Source organism: Vicugna pacos, chromosome 11, assembly GCF_048564905.1.
Source record: "Vicugna pacos chromosome 11, VicPac4, whole genome shotgun sequence".
Taxonomy (NCBI): Eukaryota; Metazoa; Chordata; class Mammalia; order Artiodactyla; family Camelidae; genus Vicugna; species Vicugna pacos.
The window spans coordinates 7874151-7890076 of record NC_132997.1 but is presented as its reverse complement, the minus strand read 5'-3'; the positions used below and the strand labels follow the sequence as shown (position 1 = coordinate 7890076).

Below are 15926 nucleotides of genomic sequence, written 5' to 3'. Positions count from 1 at the left end.
TCTAAATTTCACCAAATGTGAGGGGGTAAGAAAAAAATCATAAGTTAATTAGGTAATAATATGAAGCTGTCACAATGGAATCTTTTTAAGACACATAAAACAACACTGAACTATTAGTGGACTCTATTGGCAAAGACACCCAAGAAGTAGTGCTGTGTATGAGGCCACAATGCAATCCTCCATGTGCCAGCATGCTGAACAGCTGAAAATATTTAAACCAAAAACTGTAACAGTACATTAAAACACACACACACACACAGACACACAAAATCATCCAAGAAACCAACATCTCTGTTAGTCATCTTTCCTTCAAAACTGCTAAACATCAATAAATGACGCTAGGAAAATAGAATATCCACACACGTCAACAAAAAATAACACAAATGGAAGAGGACCTTAATATAAGAACCAAACCATAAATCCCTTAGGAGAAAACACAGAACTAAATCTTTGTGACCTTGGGTTAGGAAATGGTTTCTTAGGCACAACAACAAAACCACAACTGACAAAATAAAAAATAGGTAAGTTGGACTTCATCAAACTTAAAGCTTTTGTGTTTCAAAAGACACCATCAAAAAAATGAAGACAACTCACAGAATTTATCTGCAAATCACGTACTCGATAAGAGTCAAGTCTCTTGAATATATAGAATTCTACAACTCAATCAAAAAATGACAACCCAGTTAAAAATATGGGCAAAAGTCTTTGAGAACTATTACTGTAATTTATGACAATAGCTCTCAGTTTACAAAGTGAGGCCAATAAAAGAATCCCCAAGTTTCAGAACTATAAAAACCTTTAGGGGTCATATTATTCAGCTGCTTCTCCTTACAGAGAACTAAAGAAAGGACCAGGAAAGGAAAGCAGACCTTGCCTGCATTGGACACAAATCTTCCTCACTGCTAGGAAGCCTGTGAAGAACTCCCACAAGCACTAAAATATCAAAGCTTGTCTGCACTGAACTAGAGAGGACATAAAAATAGCAAGATTGTAACAATATATGAATTAAAATGTTTTGGAGGAAAAAGAACACATATGTAATTTGAATATATCAAAATAAACACACCTGTTGAGGTCAAGTTCTTCATCATCTTTCTCCTCCTTCTGTTTCTCTTCTGTACCATCCATCTTCTCAGTTGATGCCCACTGTATTTCTCCACTTGTTTCTTGCCTCTCTCCACTCTTATCATGCTGAGTGATGGGAGCATATTTGATCAACTCATCTGTTTCACTTTCTGCCAACTGGGCTGCTCTCTCTCACTCAAGGAATAGCTGATAAAGATGATATTTGAAGATCGCTGAGAGGCATCACCAACCAGCTGCATGTATATATGCAAATTTAAGGCTCAATTTGCTTTTAAACGTCACTAATCCTAAGAAGCATGCTGTCTGATAAACAAGGGTAAATATCAATAAAAGCCCTTGGTCTTCATCCAACTGAAGGCCAAAAAAAAAAGTATAAAAGCTGCTGAAATTCAATCAAGCAAATTAAGTGTATCTACTAATGATGCAGGCATTCTGTTTATAAGACTGAGAATCAAAACATTTTTCTTAATTTGGATAATACTGAGAGGAAATTCAAGCAAAAAATACAAGTGAAAAGTTAAAAGAATTAAACAATTTTTTAAATCCTAGCATCCATGATAAACTAAGTGGAAGGAAGAAAGTACACTGAGTAAAACATAATATTTGGGGAAAGCAATGTGGCTTCTTTAAAAGGAATTTAAAGGGATAAAGAGATAAACAAGAACCAGTAAAAGTAAAAAGCTAGTTCTCAGAGAAAGATCTAGAACTGGATCTCAGCTAGAATACTTAACAATGGAAGTACAATTGTCAATAGAAGAATACATCAAAAACTCTAAAAGGGAACCAACTAAACCTCCTGCCTTCACTCACTTTATTTCCATGAGCTGCTGCTGTGCCGAATGTACAGAAAGCATTTCACGTACTCACTGATACGACTGGGGAAAACCCCAAGTTACTAATGACAGCCACCTGAAACCCACAGGCCAAAGAGATCTCAAAAATTTGCTAAATATATACAAGTATGATATATAAAATTTAACACCCTCAGGAAACTAAACTTTCAGCTTTCTATGAAGCAGTATTTCTTAAAATTGGTTCCAGATTCCCTAGAGGTCCCCCCAAATCCTTTCAGGGAGTCTATGAGCTCAAAATTACATTCATAAGTACACTGAAAAGTTAACTGACACCTTTCATTCTGTCACAACTATACGGTGGGAGTTTTCCAGAATCTACATGTCACGTGATTATGTTTATACACCAATGGCTAATAGAATGAGTACCTGAATTTTTTGTCTTGACTTCTAATTTATCAATAGATAAAGCACACATAAGCAAAAGTTATTTGGTATGCCCAATAATTATTACAATGTATACTTTATATCATGGAAAAGTATACAGAATAATGAAGTCCTGAGATTCAAATGTTTGAAGAGGAAAGTCAGGCTCCTAGTTATGACTCATGAAAACGTCAAGTTGTTGCAGATTATTACCTGAAGACACAGATCTAGCATTTCTAGTTTCAGAAAGGCCAAAAGGATTAACAGGTTAGCAAAGGCTTTGGAAAAAATGGAAAAAAAAATTCATGATCACTTCTGAACATGTTCAAACTGTCACCTAAGGAAATGACAAAGGTAGCTAGGAACTGGCAGAAAGTATTATACTGGCAAAAGTAGACAATAGTATCACCCAGCACTGTCAAGAAGAAAAAACCCACATACAGTTTTACAGGGGAGTATAAATCCACTGAAGAGGGATTATGTGACTGGGGTGGGGCAAGTTGGGGACATCAATTTTAAATATACATACTGTGACACAATTCCTAAGCCAGGAAATTACTCCAAAGACATACATACTTTGAAAGGTATGCCCCAATATTTAGGTACACACAGTCCTGGGCACAGATCAGACCAGCAAGTAATGCTGGAGGACTTGAACCAGATGGGATAAAGCTAAAACTTGATTTGTAATTTGTTGTTAATAATCTACTTTTGATTCATATACAATGAGGCCTTGTTTCTGCTTTTTGCTAACAATGCCTAAGGAGTAATTGCAGCAGTTGAAAAGAGTCAGCAGAATAAGTAATGGCACACATTCTTCCCCAGCGTACCTCTCACTGACCAGGTGAGAGAGTCAGAGGAAGAGAAAGAGGAGGGGAGGGAAGGAAGGAGGGAGAGAAGGTAACAACTGATAAAGAAACTGGACAGATGTAAAACCTGAAGGTGTTAGTTTGCTTTTAAGTTGCTGCTTACCTGTACTACAGCCTGAACTGCATGGACTTGTCCAGCCATCCTGAAACTACCATCTCCCTCTCCACTACAGAAGGAAGAATCAAAAGAACATGATGTTTCCATGTTGATGAGACAGTGCCAATTCTCAGCATTATACTCAACTAGATTTACCAGTAGTCCTAAAGCCTACAAAAGGTAAAATATGCCTGTTACCACAGGTGAGAATTAAAACAAGTGAATACAATATACAACTTTTATTGACAGCTAGAAAACTAATCAGTGTGCTATCATCTTCAAAATGGTTAATAACCATTTTATAATTATAAAGAATGGTCTTCCCAAAGAATGATTTCACCACTTTTAGTTCTTATACTCTTTATTTTTACACATGGCCCTTCATGGCACTCTTGTGTGCTCTAAGAGGTATGCTCAAAAAGGAATCGATTAAAACCCACAATATATTGAGCAACTGATTCTTTAATCCAAAACTAAGATGAAGTTTTTATCATCTTAATAGATCAAGCGCTCATTTCTGAAATAGTCATTTGAACTCACCAGCTCTTCGAATATCAAATCTCTGCCCCTGAGCACACAGTTCATGGCTGTGCCATCATGCCATCCTGTCCTTCTGTTGTGGTGCTGCCCCATTCTGAAATAGGGAATGGAAAGAGGATAAAAGTTGTTATCATTTTTATGACACTAACAACTAATATGTATTAACACAAATATTAAAAATAAAAATGTATAGCTATTCCTGTATTGAGATACACTATTGACAATAGAATTTCTGAGCCAAGCTACCAGGCTGGTTTTTAAAATATCAACTGCTAAATGCAGTTAAATCTATACATGAGTAAGTGAATTACATGATGGCAATTTAAAAATGACTACATTAAGAAAAGAAGAAACAAGGGGATTAACTTACTTTTACATATAATACAATCTGTCAGTGAGAGTAAATGTAGAAAACATGACTTACCATTATCATTAGTAAACTTGAGCAAAACCCCAATGGTGGCTCTCATGCCATCTTCTACTGCTTTGCCCACATGAGTAGTGATATTCTGGTGAGGCAGTGGCTGTCAGGTAAGCATATACTGTTCTCAGCACGTTTACATTGCTTAATTCTTCACAATGTTGTAATGCTCTTAAGAGAAAAAAAATATAGACTATTATGCTACACACACAGTTACACTAAGAATTTCTACCTACTTGGAACTTACTGTTTTAAATTTGTCATAAATGCTGTCAAATTAATTTTTTTCTATTAAAGAATTTATAATGTATTACCTATTCAGTTGTGTACAAAACATGTCTGGTAATCACACCATGCTAAGATTTTGCTTTATTTTGGGAAAACTTGATACTAAAATAATTTTCTAACCAAAGTTAAAATTATAAACTCAATGCAGATGTTTAAAATGTTAAACCTTTAAAAGCTAACACTGGGCACTTCTGAATTTCATTTAGATGTTTTTTTCTTTCTTTTTTTTTTTTAATTTCGCTGATAACTTTTTATTGGCTTTTTGGATGGAAACTGGAAAGTATTTGTCAGGAAGGATGATCCCATCATACTTCGGCTGGAACCAGCAAATGGTCTCCTCTTTGCTGATTCCGTGTTTGGCCCCAATGCAGCCTGTCTCGTGCTTCTTGTCTGCAATGTTAAAACCTGGCCTACCCAGCACCACGTAGAAGTCCAGGCCACAGATACTAATGCTTGGGTCATATTTGATCCCCAGATCGATGTGTTCTTGGATCCCAAAACCAAAGTTTCCCGTATCTGAGAAGTTATTTTTCCTTAACTCATACTCACACCTTCAGACCTTTCTCTAGGATTTCTTCCACCTTGGCCCCCTGGACATGAAGAGGACAGCAATCTCCTCATTTCTCCTGATGCCAAAGATCTGATCGTGTCTCTAGCTTTGGAGAACACAGGCGACTGGCCTGTGAGTGGCTCCAGCACCCCGGCTGCCCAGGGCAGCCTGGCCCCACCCTCTCCCAGGCAGAGGCTGAGGCAGAGCTTATGGACACGAAGTTCCCACATGGGGTTCTCCTTGTCACCTTGATCCTGCACCATGATGGGAAACCAGAAGAGTAGATGTTTTTTTCATTCCAAATGTACACTCTTAGCTTAGGTAAAGAATATTATTTATATTAATATTGCATAATGACCTTATATAGATATATATTAAATACTTCATAAACATTAGAACAAATCATATATTTTTATGGAGGTACTGGGGATTGAACCCAGGACCTTGTGCATGCTAAGTGTGTGTTCTACACTGAGCTATACCCAGCCTCCTGTATCATATTTTTTTAACATGGGGTCATTGAACTGACATGTCTCCTGGCAGTCATACGAGGGTACCATCTATATCCAAGGATTCTCAAGATGATACCTAAAATAACAAGGAAATATCATCTTTAAGTGGGTCTAGTATTTCTGAAACCTCTCTTTAAATTGCCATGTCCATTAATTTAAAAATGTCTCTGAGAGATGAAGTAAGCTGACTCTGTTGGCTGAGTCTTCATGTATTATACACCACACAGAGCCCTTAAAGAAAACTGTACTCTATCTCATTGCTCTTCGGCTGCTCCTTGAAACATATTCTCTGGTTAAGAAGTGGTTCCTTGTGTTTAATATGAAATAATTTCTTCTTTAGAAGTTTGGGGATGTTCACCAGAATTACCATGCTGTTACTGTTAATGCACAGGCTTTAAGGAGCACTGAGATAATAAATCTGCTGGGAGGTGAGGTGGGAACATCAGGAGAATATTTAATTGTTCAATATGCTAGCCCTGCACTTATCAGGGTTCTGCTGAAATTTTCAAAACACCACATGAGTGGTCGTTCACAAACATCCAATGCTGACCTCTACTGCCACTCCTAAGACATCTGACACGAAGGTCCTAATCACAAAGGTTCCTAACCACCTCATTTTAGAAGGCATGTGTCAAGAGTCATGAGTATACAAAAGACATTTTCACATTAAGAAATAGATTTTAACTTGCAAAAATACACTTTGGAAAGGGAGGGTAAACTTGGTTACAGAAAAACCAGAATATGCCTTAAGGGTACTAAGTGTGATATAATTTACAAATATAAGACAAAAAGAGATGACAAGGAAACCTACAGATTAAAAGCAAATCTATTAGTAACTAGAGACTACTAGAAATTTGAGACTATTGGAAATTTGAATGACTGCACATATGATAATATTAAGCAATTAATAATTTATAAGATATGAGAATGGTATTGTGGTTATATTTTAAGAGTCCTCTTTTAAAGAATATATACTCAAGTATTTATGGATTAAATGATTTGAAATCTATAATTTGTTTCAAAATAATATAGAAAGGGAATGGATGGATAATACATGGAAACATGACTGGCCATGACTGCTGGTTATTCAAGCTGAATGACATGTACAACAGGCGTTATGATGCTGCTGTCTACTTTTATCTCCATTTGAAATTCTTTAAAATAAAAGGCTAAAAAACAGATAAACTTGAGTCAGGCTGAAGTGGGTATTTGATACTATACTAAAGATGTTGGACATACATCCAAAGACAACAAGGAATCACACAGGTTTGGAGTTTGGGATGTTTTTTACAAAACAGAGATCCATGGAAGTTTAACCCCTGTGGTACTGGGATTGTACTGGAGAGGCTAGAGGCCAGAGAACCAGGGCAGCAATATCAATAACTGGGATGGAGATGTTAGGAAGAAGCTGCTATAATGAGCTAGAACCAGGGCTGGAGACAGACTTGGAAACTTTACATGCACTGAGGAGGATGAAATAATGCTATTTGCAGCCACATGGCTGGACCTAGAGATTATCATATTAAGGGAAGTAAACCAGAAGAATAAAGACAAATACAATGATACCACTTATATGGGGAACCTAAAAAGATGACATGAGCCTATTACAAAACAATAATTACTCACAGAAACTAACAGACATAGAAACTTATGTCTTTGGCAGCATATAGTTACCAAAGGGGGAAGGGGAAATGGGAGTCATAAATTAGGAGTTTGGGATCAGCAGATACAAACTACTATAAACAAAATCAATAAACAACAAGGTCCTACTGTATAGCACAGGGAACTATATTCACTAGCTTGTAATAATCTGTGATGAAAAACAATCTCTGTATTGATATCTATCTATAACTGAATCACAACACTGTACACTAAAAACACAACACTGTACATAAATTTGAAAGGAAAAAAAAGCATGACATTTCAGAAAAACTTACTTAGCTGATGAAACAGTAAGTTGCGAATCTTTATATGCTATCGAGTAGCTATGATTCTCTGGATTATGCACCATTATCTAAAAGGAAAAATTTTGAAATTTTGTGGCAATCTGTAACATTCATTCATTCATTCACACATATCACACAGTGCTCAAAAAGACATAAAGATGAGGAAGGATTATCAGCCCTTGTCTCTAAGGGAATAACAACCCATGTGTCCTTAATTGAAAATAATACAGCTATTGCTTTACTACAAAATTAAAACATCACTGTTATAACTGTTTGTTCATAATTAATATATTCTGTGCTATACATTCCTGGTAATGAATTACCAAGCACTTTACAGGTCAGAAAAGAAGAATTATTAATGTAATAAACAAACTCTTATTTAAAGTTCTTAGAGTAGATTCATCTAGAATTTTTAAAAATTATATATTTACCAAATGTACTTGAAGCACTCTAGAAGAGCCAAGGAAAAATTTCCATCTCATCTATGCCAGAAAGTTTTCATTTACACTAGATCATTTTCTCATAGATGGTTCAATAAAAAATCCCTTGCTAATCCAATCTGGCCAACACACAGTCTACGTGTCTTGAAACTCACTGCCAGCATAAATTCTAATCTACTCTAAACTTGCTTCAGTCATTCAGAAAAGTCAAAAAACAAATATACTTATGGAATACAGTTCAGTAGTATTCTTCAAAACCAAATATTATTATAAGCTGTGATCATAAACAATGTGACTGAAACAGTAGTTACATCAAGGAAGTTCTTATTAATTAAAAAATTAAACAAAACCCTGAGTGCATTTAACTATTATCTTCTACAAACAAGTTAATATATTTAAGCAGAATTCCACATTAAGGAAAGAACTATAACATTTGGCAATATGAACAAATAACATGCATGATTTCATATGGCACAACAAACTTAAAAAACTACACTGCTCATTTAACATGTTCTTTAACATTGGTTGCTCAAAGAATGCATTACAATTTCAACTTGGATTAGCAAAAGTAAAACTCTAGGGGTGTTTAATATAAAACTATGACAGTCTCACACACAGAGTCATATTTAAGATTAACTAATTTCCCCCAATATTTGTTCATACTTATAGTTTCTTAAACTCATAAGCATCTCTCTGCTCCCCGTAATGAGGCCACTAGTTTCTGTTCATTTTCATCTCTACTTAAATGATCCACACATCTTTCACTAGGAGAAAAGAAATGGATATACATTAGCATGTCTCATCACTTCAACAGCTACCCCCTTAACTAATAAGTAAAAGCCATTTGTACACATGCTATGAATATGTTATAACTTCTCTGAATACTATTTATTCTGTTTCATTCTGTGAGATGTTAAAATATGAGACTGTAATTTATTTTTTTTTCATTTCCATAACTGCCCCATATCAAATTGTTAATGGCTTTATCCTTAAAAGATTTTCAAGATGCTACTAAAAAGAAGAGACCTTTTTAAGCTGATGCAATTATACATTGAAGTATGTGAATTTTCTTTAGGCTTTAAATAACATATTAAACTGTTTTATGCATATATATCATACCTTTACAATATGATCCAGACCATTCAAGAGCCAGAGTTCTTCTTTGAACAAGTCTCCTGCTCATTTGGAAGTAAGGGACAGTAACGTGTCCATAGCTAAATGTCCAGTCTGAAAATCAGAAGCACCATTAATGATTATTGATGCACAACAAGAATTCTGAAGCAACAACTCTAGAGATTTTTACTTGGAAAAAACAAAACAAAACAAAACACTGCATGCTACCAGCCCATAGTATTTTGGGGGGTTGTGTAATTAGGTTTGTTTGTTTGTTTACCTATCATTTCTTTTTCAATGGAGGTACTGGGGATTGAACCCAGGACCTAATGCATGCTAAGCATGTGCTCTACCACCAAGCTAAAACACCATAGCATTTTTTTTTAACACACTGCCTTTTTCAGTTAACCTAAACTTATTTAAATTGGTATCCGAAAAGTCTTGAACTGAAGAATTTTTTTTTAACATTGGCTTATTTCAGAGAAAATCCATTATTTCCAGTAGTTGATCATTTGCTAGTTCAATAAAATACATACTGGTACTGTTATTTCTACCATATAGAGGCTCAAGGGTGAGACTGATAAACCAAAGTGTACATGTATTTCAACTATAGATCAATATGTTGAATTAATTTACCACACAAGTTGTAACAAGCAGACAGAGGCCAAGATGGCGGAGTAGAAGGATGCTCGTAGCTCACCCTCTCCCACAAACACACCAAGACTCACATCCACAGACCCACTCAGCCAACCAGAGCACCTGTGGAACTCTGACAGAACATTGTCTTCTTCAAAAGATAGACACACCAAAAATCTGGTAGGAGAAAAGGAAGAAAGAACAAAAGGCAAAACAGCGGGACAGGTCCCATGAAGAGGGAGCGGAAAGGAGGACTGGTGCTCAATTGCTGGGTCTCCCCTCTCCAACCGAGAGGCCAGTGGGACAGAGGGGGAACCTCCGAGGTTTGGATCTGTACAGAGCAGCCCTTGACCGACAGAACTAAGTTAAACAGGCACAGAGGGTCCCCACGACACCCAGCCCGAGACGCGGCCCGGCATCTGGGGGCAGGGCCAGGCAGCCAGAGCCAGGCTGAGGACTGGGACGGCTGCACAGAGGCAGCCCTGGTGGGCTGCAGGGGGCTGCCGCCATGGCTGTGGGTGCACAGGGCTGAACAACCTGGGCCCTCCATAAAACAACATGGCTGATGTGCCCTGGGGGGGAAGAGTGCATACCCCCATCTCTGAAAACCCGTGGAAAGTTTTCAGGGGAAGAGAGGCAGGGCTCAGGATCAGCCGCCATATTCTCTAGTGCTCAGCACCCAGGCAGGGGTGGGGGCAAAACCTGCATCCGCACGTAAGGGCTTAGCAGCCTCAAAGGCCAGACGGAGACTTGTCTACACCTGAGGCAGATAGGATCCTTCCGTCCTGGTCCCTCAGAGAACTTGCTCCGCCAAGACAAACAAAGAGCTGGGTTTTGGCCTAGAGCAGGGACAGGGCTGTTCCTCGGTCTTCCCCGAGCCCACCTGCGGAACGCCGACCCGAGGCGGAGCGCACAGTGGCACCTAGCAGTGGAGTGACAGGCGCTGGGAGAAGGCGGGTGGCCCCCACCTTTCGGGCAGGAACGCAGCCCCTGACCACAGTGCTGGGAGGGGGTGCTACCTGCCCTCCTACCTGGCCAGTCTGTAACATCTGACTGAGGCATGGGGAGGGGCAGTGACCCGCCAACCCACAGCAAAGGAGAGCTGTACCTGACCCCGTGTTGGGAGGAGGCGCAATCTGCTTGCCAACAGGCACTGGGAGCAGCACAGATGAGGGTGCCAATGGAGGGCCTCTGGAAACAGCAAGCTGAGCTTCCAAAACAGGACAAAGACAGAAAGACTTCACATTAAAGGCACACAGCCTCCAAGAGAACACCGACTCCCCTTCTTTTTAAATCTGTTTTACCTGTTCTATTTTCTATTACCCTTTTAATTTTTACTTCTTAAACAATTATATATACCCCAGTTTTAATCCCTTTAAAAATTTTTAAAAATATTTTTATTATTATTATTTTTAAAAATTCTGCTTCAACTTACTCTTCTATTGTTCATTATACATTGGTTTCAAACCTTTTTTTCTCTCTTCTTTTAAAATTCTCTCTCTCACTCTTTTTTCTTCTTTTCTAAGCTTTTTCCTGCATAGGCATTAGATAGATAAACTCCTTAAGGACCACAACAGATAACTGATATTCCATAAACTACAGTGCCAGAGAGGTATGAGCAAGATGAAGAAGCAGAGAAACCATTCCCAATTAAAATAACAAGAGAAATCCTCTGAAAGAATGATCAATGAAATAGACATCGATAGCCTACTAGATCAAGATTTCAAAAAAGGAGTGATCAAATAACTGAAGGAACCAAAAGAGATACTGTTTAGAGATATTAAATATGTCAACAATGAAATTGAAACTATAAAGAAGAACCAAGTAGAACTGTTAAACTCATTGGCTGAGATGAGGAATGATATAAAGGCTGTGCAAAGCCAAATAGATAATGCAGAGGAACGAATTAGTGACCTAGAAGACAGGACAATAGAAAGCACTCAATCAGAAGAGCTACAAGATAAACAAATAAAAACAAATGAAAATAGCATAACAGACCTATGGGATAATATGAAGTGTGCTCATCTTTGCATACTAGGGGTCCCAGAAGGGGAAGTAAGATCAAAGGGGATTGAAAAGGTTTTTGAAGAAATCATGACTGAGAACTCTCAAACTTAAAGAAGGAATCAGATATGCAAGTACAGGAGGCTCAGAGGGTCCCAAACAGGAAGAACCCAAATAGACCCACACCAAGACATATCATAATCAAGATGGCCAGAGTCAAGGATAAAGAAATGATTCTAAAGGCAGCAAGAGAAAAGCAAAGAGTGAGTTACAAGGGAACCCCCCCATAAGGCTCTCAGCTGATTTCTCTACACAAATACTACAGGCCAGAAGTGTGTGGCAAGATATATCCAAAATCCTGAGTGAAAAAAAGATGCAGCCTAGGATACTTTATCTAGCAAGGCTATCCTTTAGGATAGAAGGAGAGAGAAAGAATTTCACAGACAAGAAAAAGCTACATGAGTTTAGCAACACTAAACCCATGCTAAAAGAAATATTGAAAGGTCTACTCTAAATAGAAAAGCAGCAGGATGCTACAGAAATGAGAAACCCACAACTGGAAAGGTGATAACTCATGAATTACAAATAAAATAAACACGAAATTATAAAAGAAGACATACAAATCATTAACAGTGGGAGAGGGAGGCACGGAAATGAATATTTTTTTTCTTTCTTTTTTAAAATTTTTGTTCTCGGTAGGATGGGTTTGAGATCATGTTACTATCAGTTTAATAAAAACAGTTATAGTAATGGGCTAATAGACTTACAAAAAAGGGTAACCGCAAGCCAAAAACTTACAAAGGAGTCACAAAAATTAAATAAAATCCATGATAACACAAAGGAAAATTACCAAACTACAAAAGGAAGAAGAAAGGAACAAAGAGGAAATATCAAATCAACTGCAAAGATAAGTTCAAAATGTCAATAAACACACATCTATCATTAATTACTGTAAATGTTAATGGACTAAATGCTCCAATCAAAAGACATAGAGTCGCAGACCGAATATTAAAGCAAGAACCTTCAATATGCTGCATACAAGAGACCCACTTTAGGGAGAAGGACACATATAGATTGAGAGTGAAAGGATGGAAAAGGATATTCCATGCAAATGGAAAAGCCAAAAAAGCAGGTGTTGCAGTACTGATTTCAGACAAAACAGACTTTAAAACAAAGGCCACAAAGAAAGATAAAGAAGGACATTTTATAATGATTAAAGGAGTGATACAAGATGAGGATATTACACTCGTTAATATATATGCACCCAATATAGGAGCCTAAGTACATAAAACAATTACTAACAGAGATAAGGGGGGACACTGATGGGAATACAATCATAGTTGGAGATTTTAACACCACATTAACATCACTAGATAGGTCTTCCACACAGAAAATAAATAAGGCAACAGTGAAATTAAATAATACAATAGAAAAATTAGATTTGGTGGATATTTTCAGAGTACTACACCCCCCAAAAATAGGATATACATTCTTCTCAAGTGCACATGGAATATTTTCCAGGATTGATCGTGTACTTGGGCACAAAAGAAACCTCAGCAATTTTAAGAAGATAGAAATTATCTCAAGCATCTTTACTGACCACAATGCCATGAAACTAGAAATCAACAACAGAGAAACAAAGGAGAAAGAAAGGAAAGCATGGAGATTAAACAGTATGTTATTAAAAAAAACCAATGAGTCCATGAGGAAATCAAAGCTGAAATGAAAAAATACCTTGAGACAAATGAAAATGAAAGCACAACCACACAAAATTTATGGGACACAGCAAAGGCAGTGGTAAGAGGGAAGGTTATAGCGATACAGTCCTTCCTCAAAACAGAAGAACAATCTCAAATAACTATTCAAACCACCAGCTCAATGAACTAGAAAAAGAAGAGAAAAAAAAAAACCCAAAAGGCAGCAGAAGGAAGGAAATTATAAAGATTATGGAGGAAATAAATAAAATACAGGTTAAAAAGACCACAGAAAAAAATCAATCAAACCAAAAGCTGGTTCTTTAAAAAAGTAAAATCAACAAACCTCTGGCCAAACTTACAAAGATGAAAAAAGAGAGAGCGCAAATTAGCAAAATAAGAAAGGATAATGGAGAAATTACAACAAATAAAATAGAAATACAGAATATCATAGGAGAATATTATGAAAAAACTATATGGAACCAAAATGGATAACCTAGAGGAGATGGACAAGTTTCTGGAAACATACTGTCCACCAAGACTTAATCAAGAAGAAACTGATGAACAAACTGATCACTAGAAATGAAATCAAATTAGCAATACAAAACCTCCCTACAAATAAAATTCCAGGACCGGATGGCTTCACCGGCGAATTCTAGCAAACATACAAAGAAGAACTCATACCAGTCCTTCTCAAGGTCTTCCAGATGATTGAAAAGGAGGGAATACTCCCAAACTCATCCTATGAAGCCACCATCACCCTGATACCAAAACCAGGCAAAGACACTACCACAAAAGAGAATCACAGGCCAATATCACTGATGAACACAGATGCCAAAATCCTCACCAAAATATTAGCAAATAGAATCCAACAACACATAAAAAAGATTAGACATCATGACCAAGTGTGGTTCATCCCAGGGACACAAGAATGGTTCAACATACACAAATCATCAATGTAATACATCACATCAACAAGAGAAGGGACAAAAACCACATGGTCATCTCAATAGATGCAGAAAAAGCATTTGATAAAATTCAACACCCATTTATGATAAAAACTCTCACCAAAGTGGGTATGGAGGGAACATATCTCAACATAATAAAAGCTATATATTACAAACCTGCAGCCAGCATAGTACTCAATGGTGAAAAACTCAAAAGCTTCCCACTAAAATCTGGGTCAAGACAAGGATGCCCACTATCACCACTCCTATTCAACATAGTCTTGGAAGACCTAGCCATAGCAATCAGGCAAGAGAGAGAAATAAAAGGGATCCAAATTGGAAAAGAAGAGGTAAAAGTGTCACTATATGCCAATGACATGTTACTATATATAGAAAACCCTAAAAAGTCCACACAAAAACTACTAGAGCTGATCGAAGAATTCAGCAAGGTAGCAGGTTACAAGATTAATGTTCAAAAATCTGTTGCATTTCTTTACACTAATGATGAATCAACAGAAAAAGACAGTAAAGAAACAATCCTCTTTAAAATAGCACCCAAAGGAATAAAATATCTGGGAATAAATCTAACCAAGGAGGTGAAAGAATTATACACAGAAAACTATAAACCAATTATGAAGGACATTAAAGACTTTAAAAAATGGAAAGATACCGTACGCTCTTGGATTGAAAGAATCAATATTGTTAAAATGGTCACACTGCCCAAGGCAATCTACAGATTTAATGCAATCTCTATCAAATTACCCAGGACATATTTCACAGAACTAGAACAAATCATAATAAAATTTATATGGAACCATCAAAGACCTAGAATTGCCAAAGCATTGCTGAAGAGAAAGAAACAGGCTACAGGAATAACTCTCCCAGACTTCAGACAATACTATAGAGCTACAGTCATCAAGACAGCATGGTATTGGTACAAAAACAGACATATAGACCAATGGAACAGAATAGAGAGCCCAGGAATGAACCCACAAACTTTTGGTCAACTCATCTTCAACAAAGGAGGCAAAAATATACAATGGAATAAAGACAGTCTCTTCAGCAAATGGTGTTGGGAAAACTGGACAGCAGCATGTAAAACAATGAAGCTAGAACACTCCCTTACACCATACACAAAAATCAACTCAAGATGGATCAAAGACTTAAACATAATACAAAATACAATAAACCTCCTAGAGGAAAATATAGGCAAAGCATTATCTGACATACATCTCAAAAATTTTCTCCTAGAAGAAATAAAAGCAAGAATAAACAAATGGGACCAAATGAAACTTACAAGCTACTGCACAGCAAAAGAAACCATAAGTAAGACAAGAAGACAACCTACGGAATGGGAAAAAACATTTTTGCAAATGAAACTGACAAAGGCTTGATCTTCAGAATATATAAGCAGCTCATACGACTTAGTAAGAAACAAACAACCCAATGCAAAAATGGGCAGAAGACCTAAACAAGCAATTCTCCAAGGAAGACATAAAAATGATCAATAGACACATGAAAAAATGCTCAATATCACTAATTATCAGAGTAATGCAAATCAAAACT

General features: G+C 37.0%; 2 pseudogenes; both read right to left on the bottom strand.

Moving 5' to 3' along the window:
* Positions 1-69: 69 nt before the first annotated feature.
* LOC102537886 (wings apart-like protein homolog) lies at positions 70-9636 on the bottom strand (annotated as a pseudogene).
* Positions 4721-5331, bottom strand: LOC140699502 (large ribosomal subunit protein uL5-like; annotated as a pseudogene).
* Positions 9637-15926: the final 6290 nt, after the last annotated feature.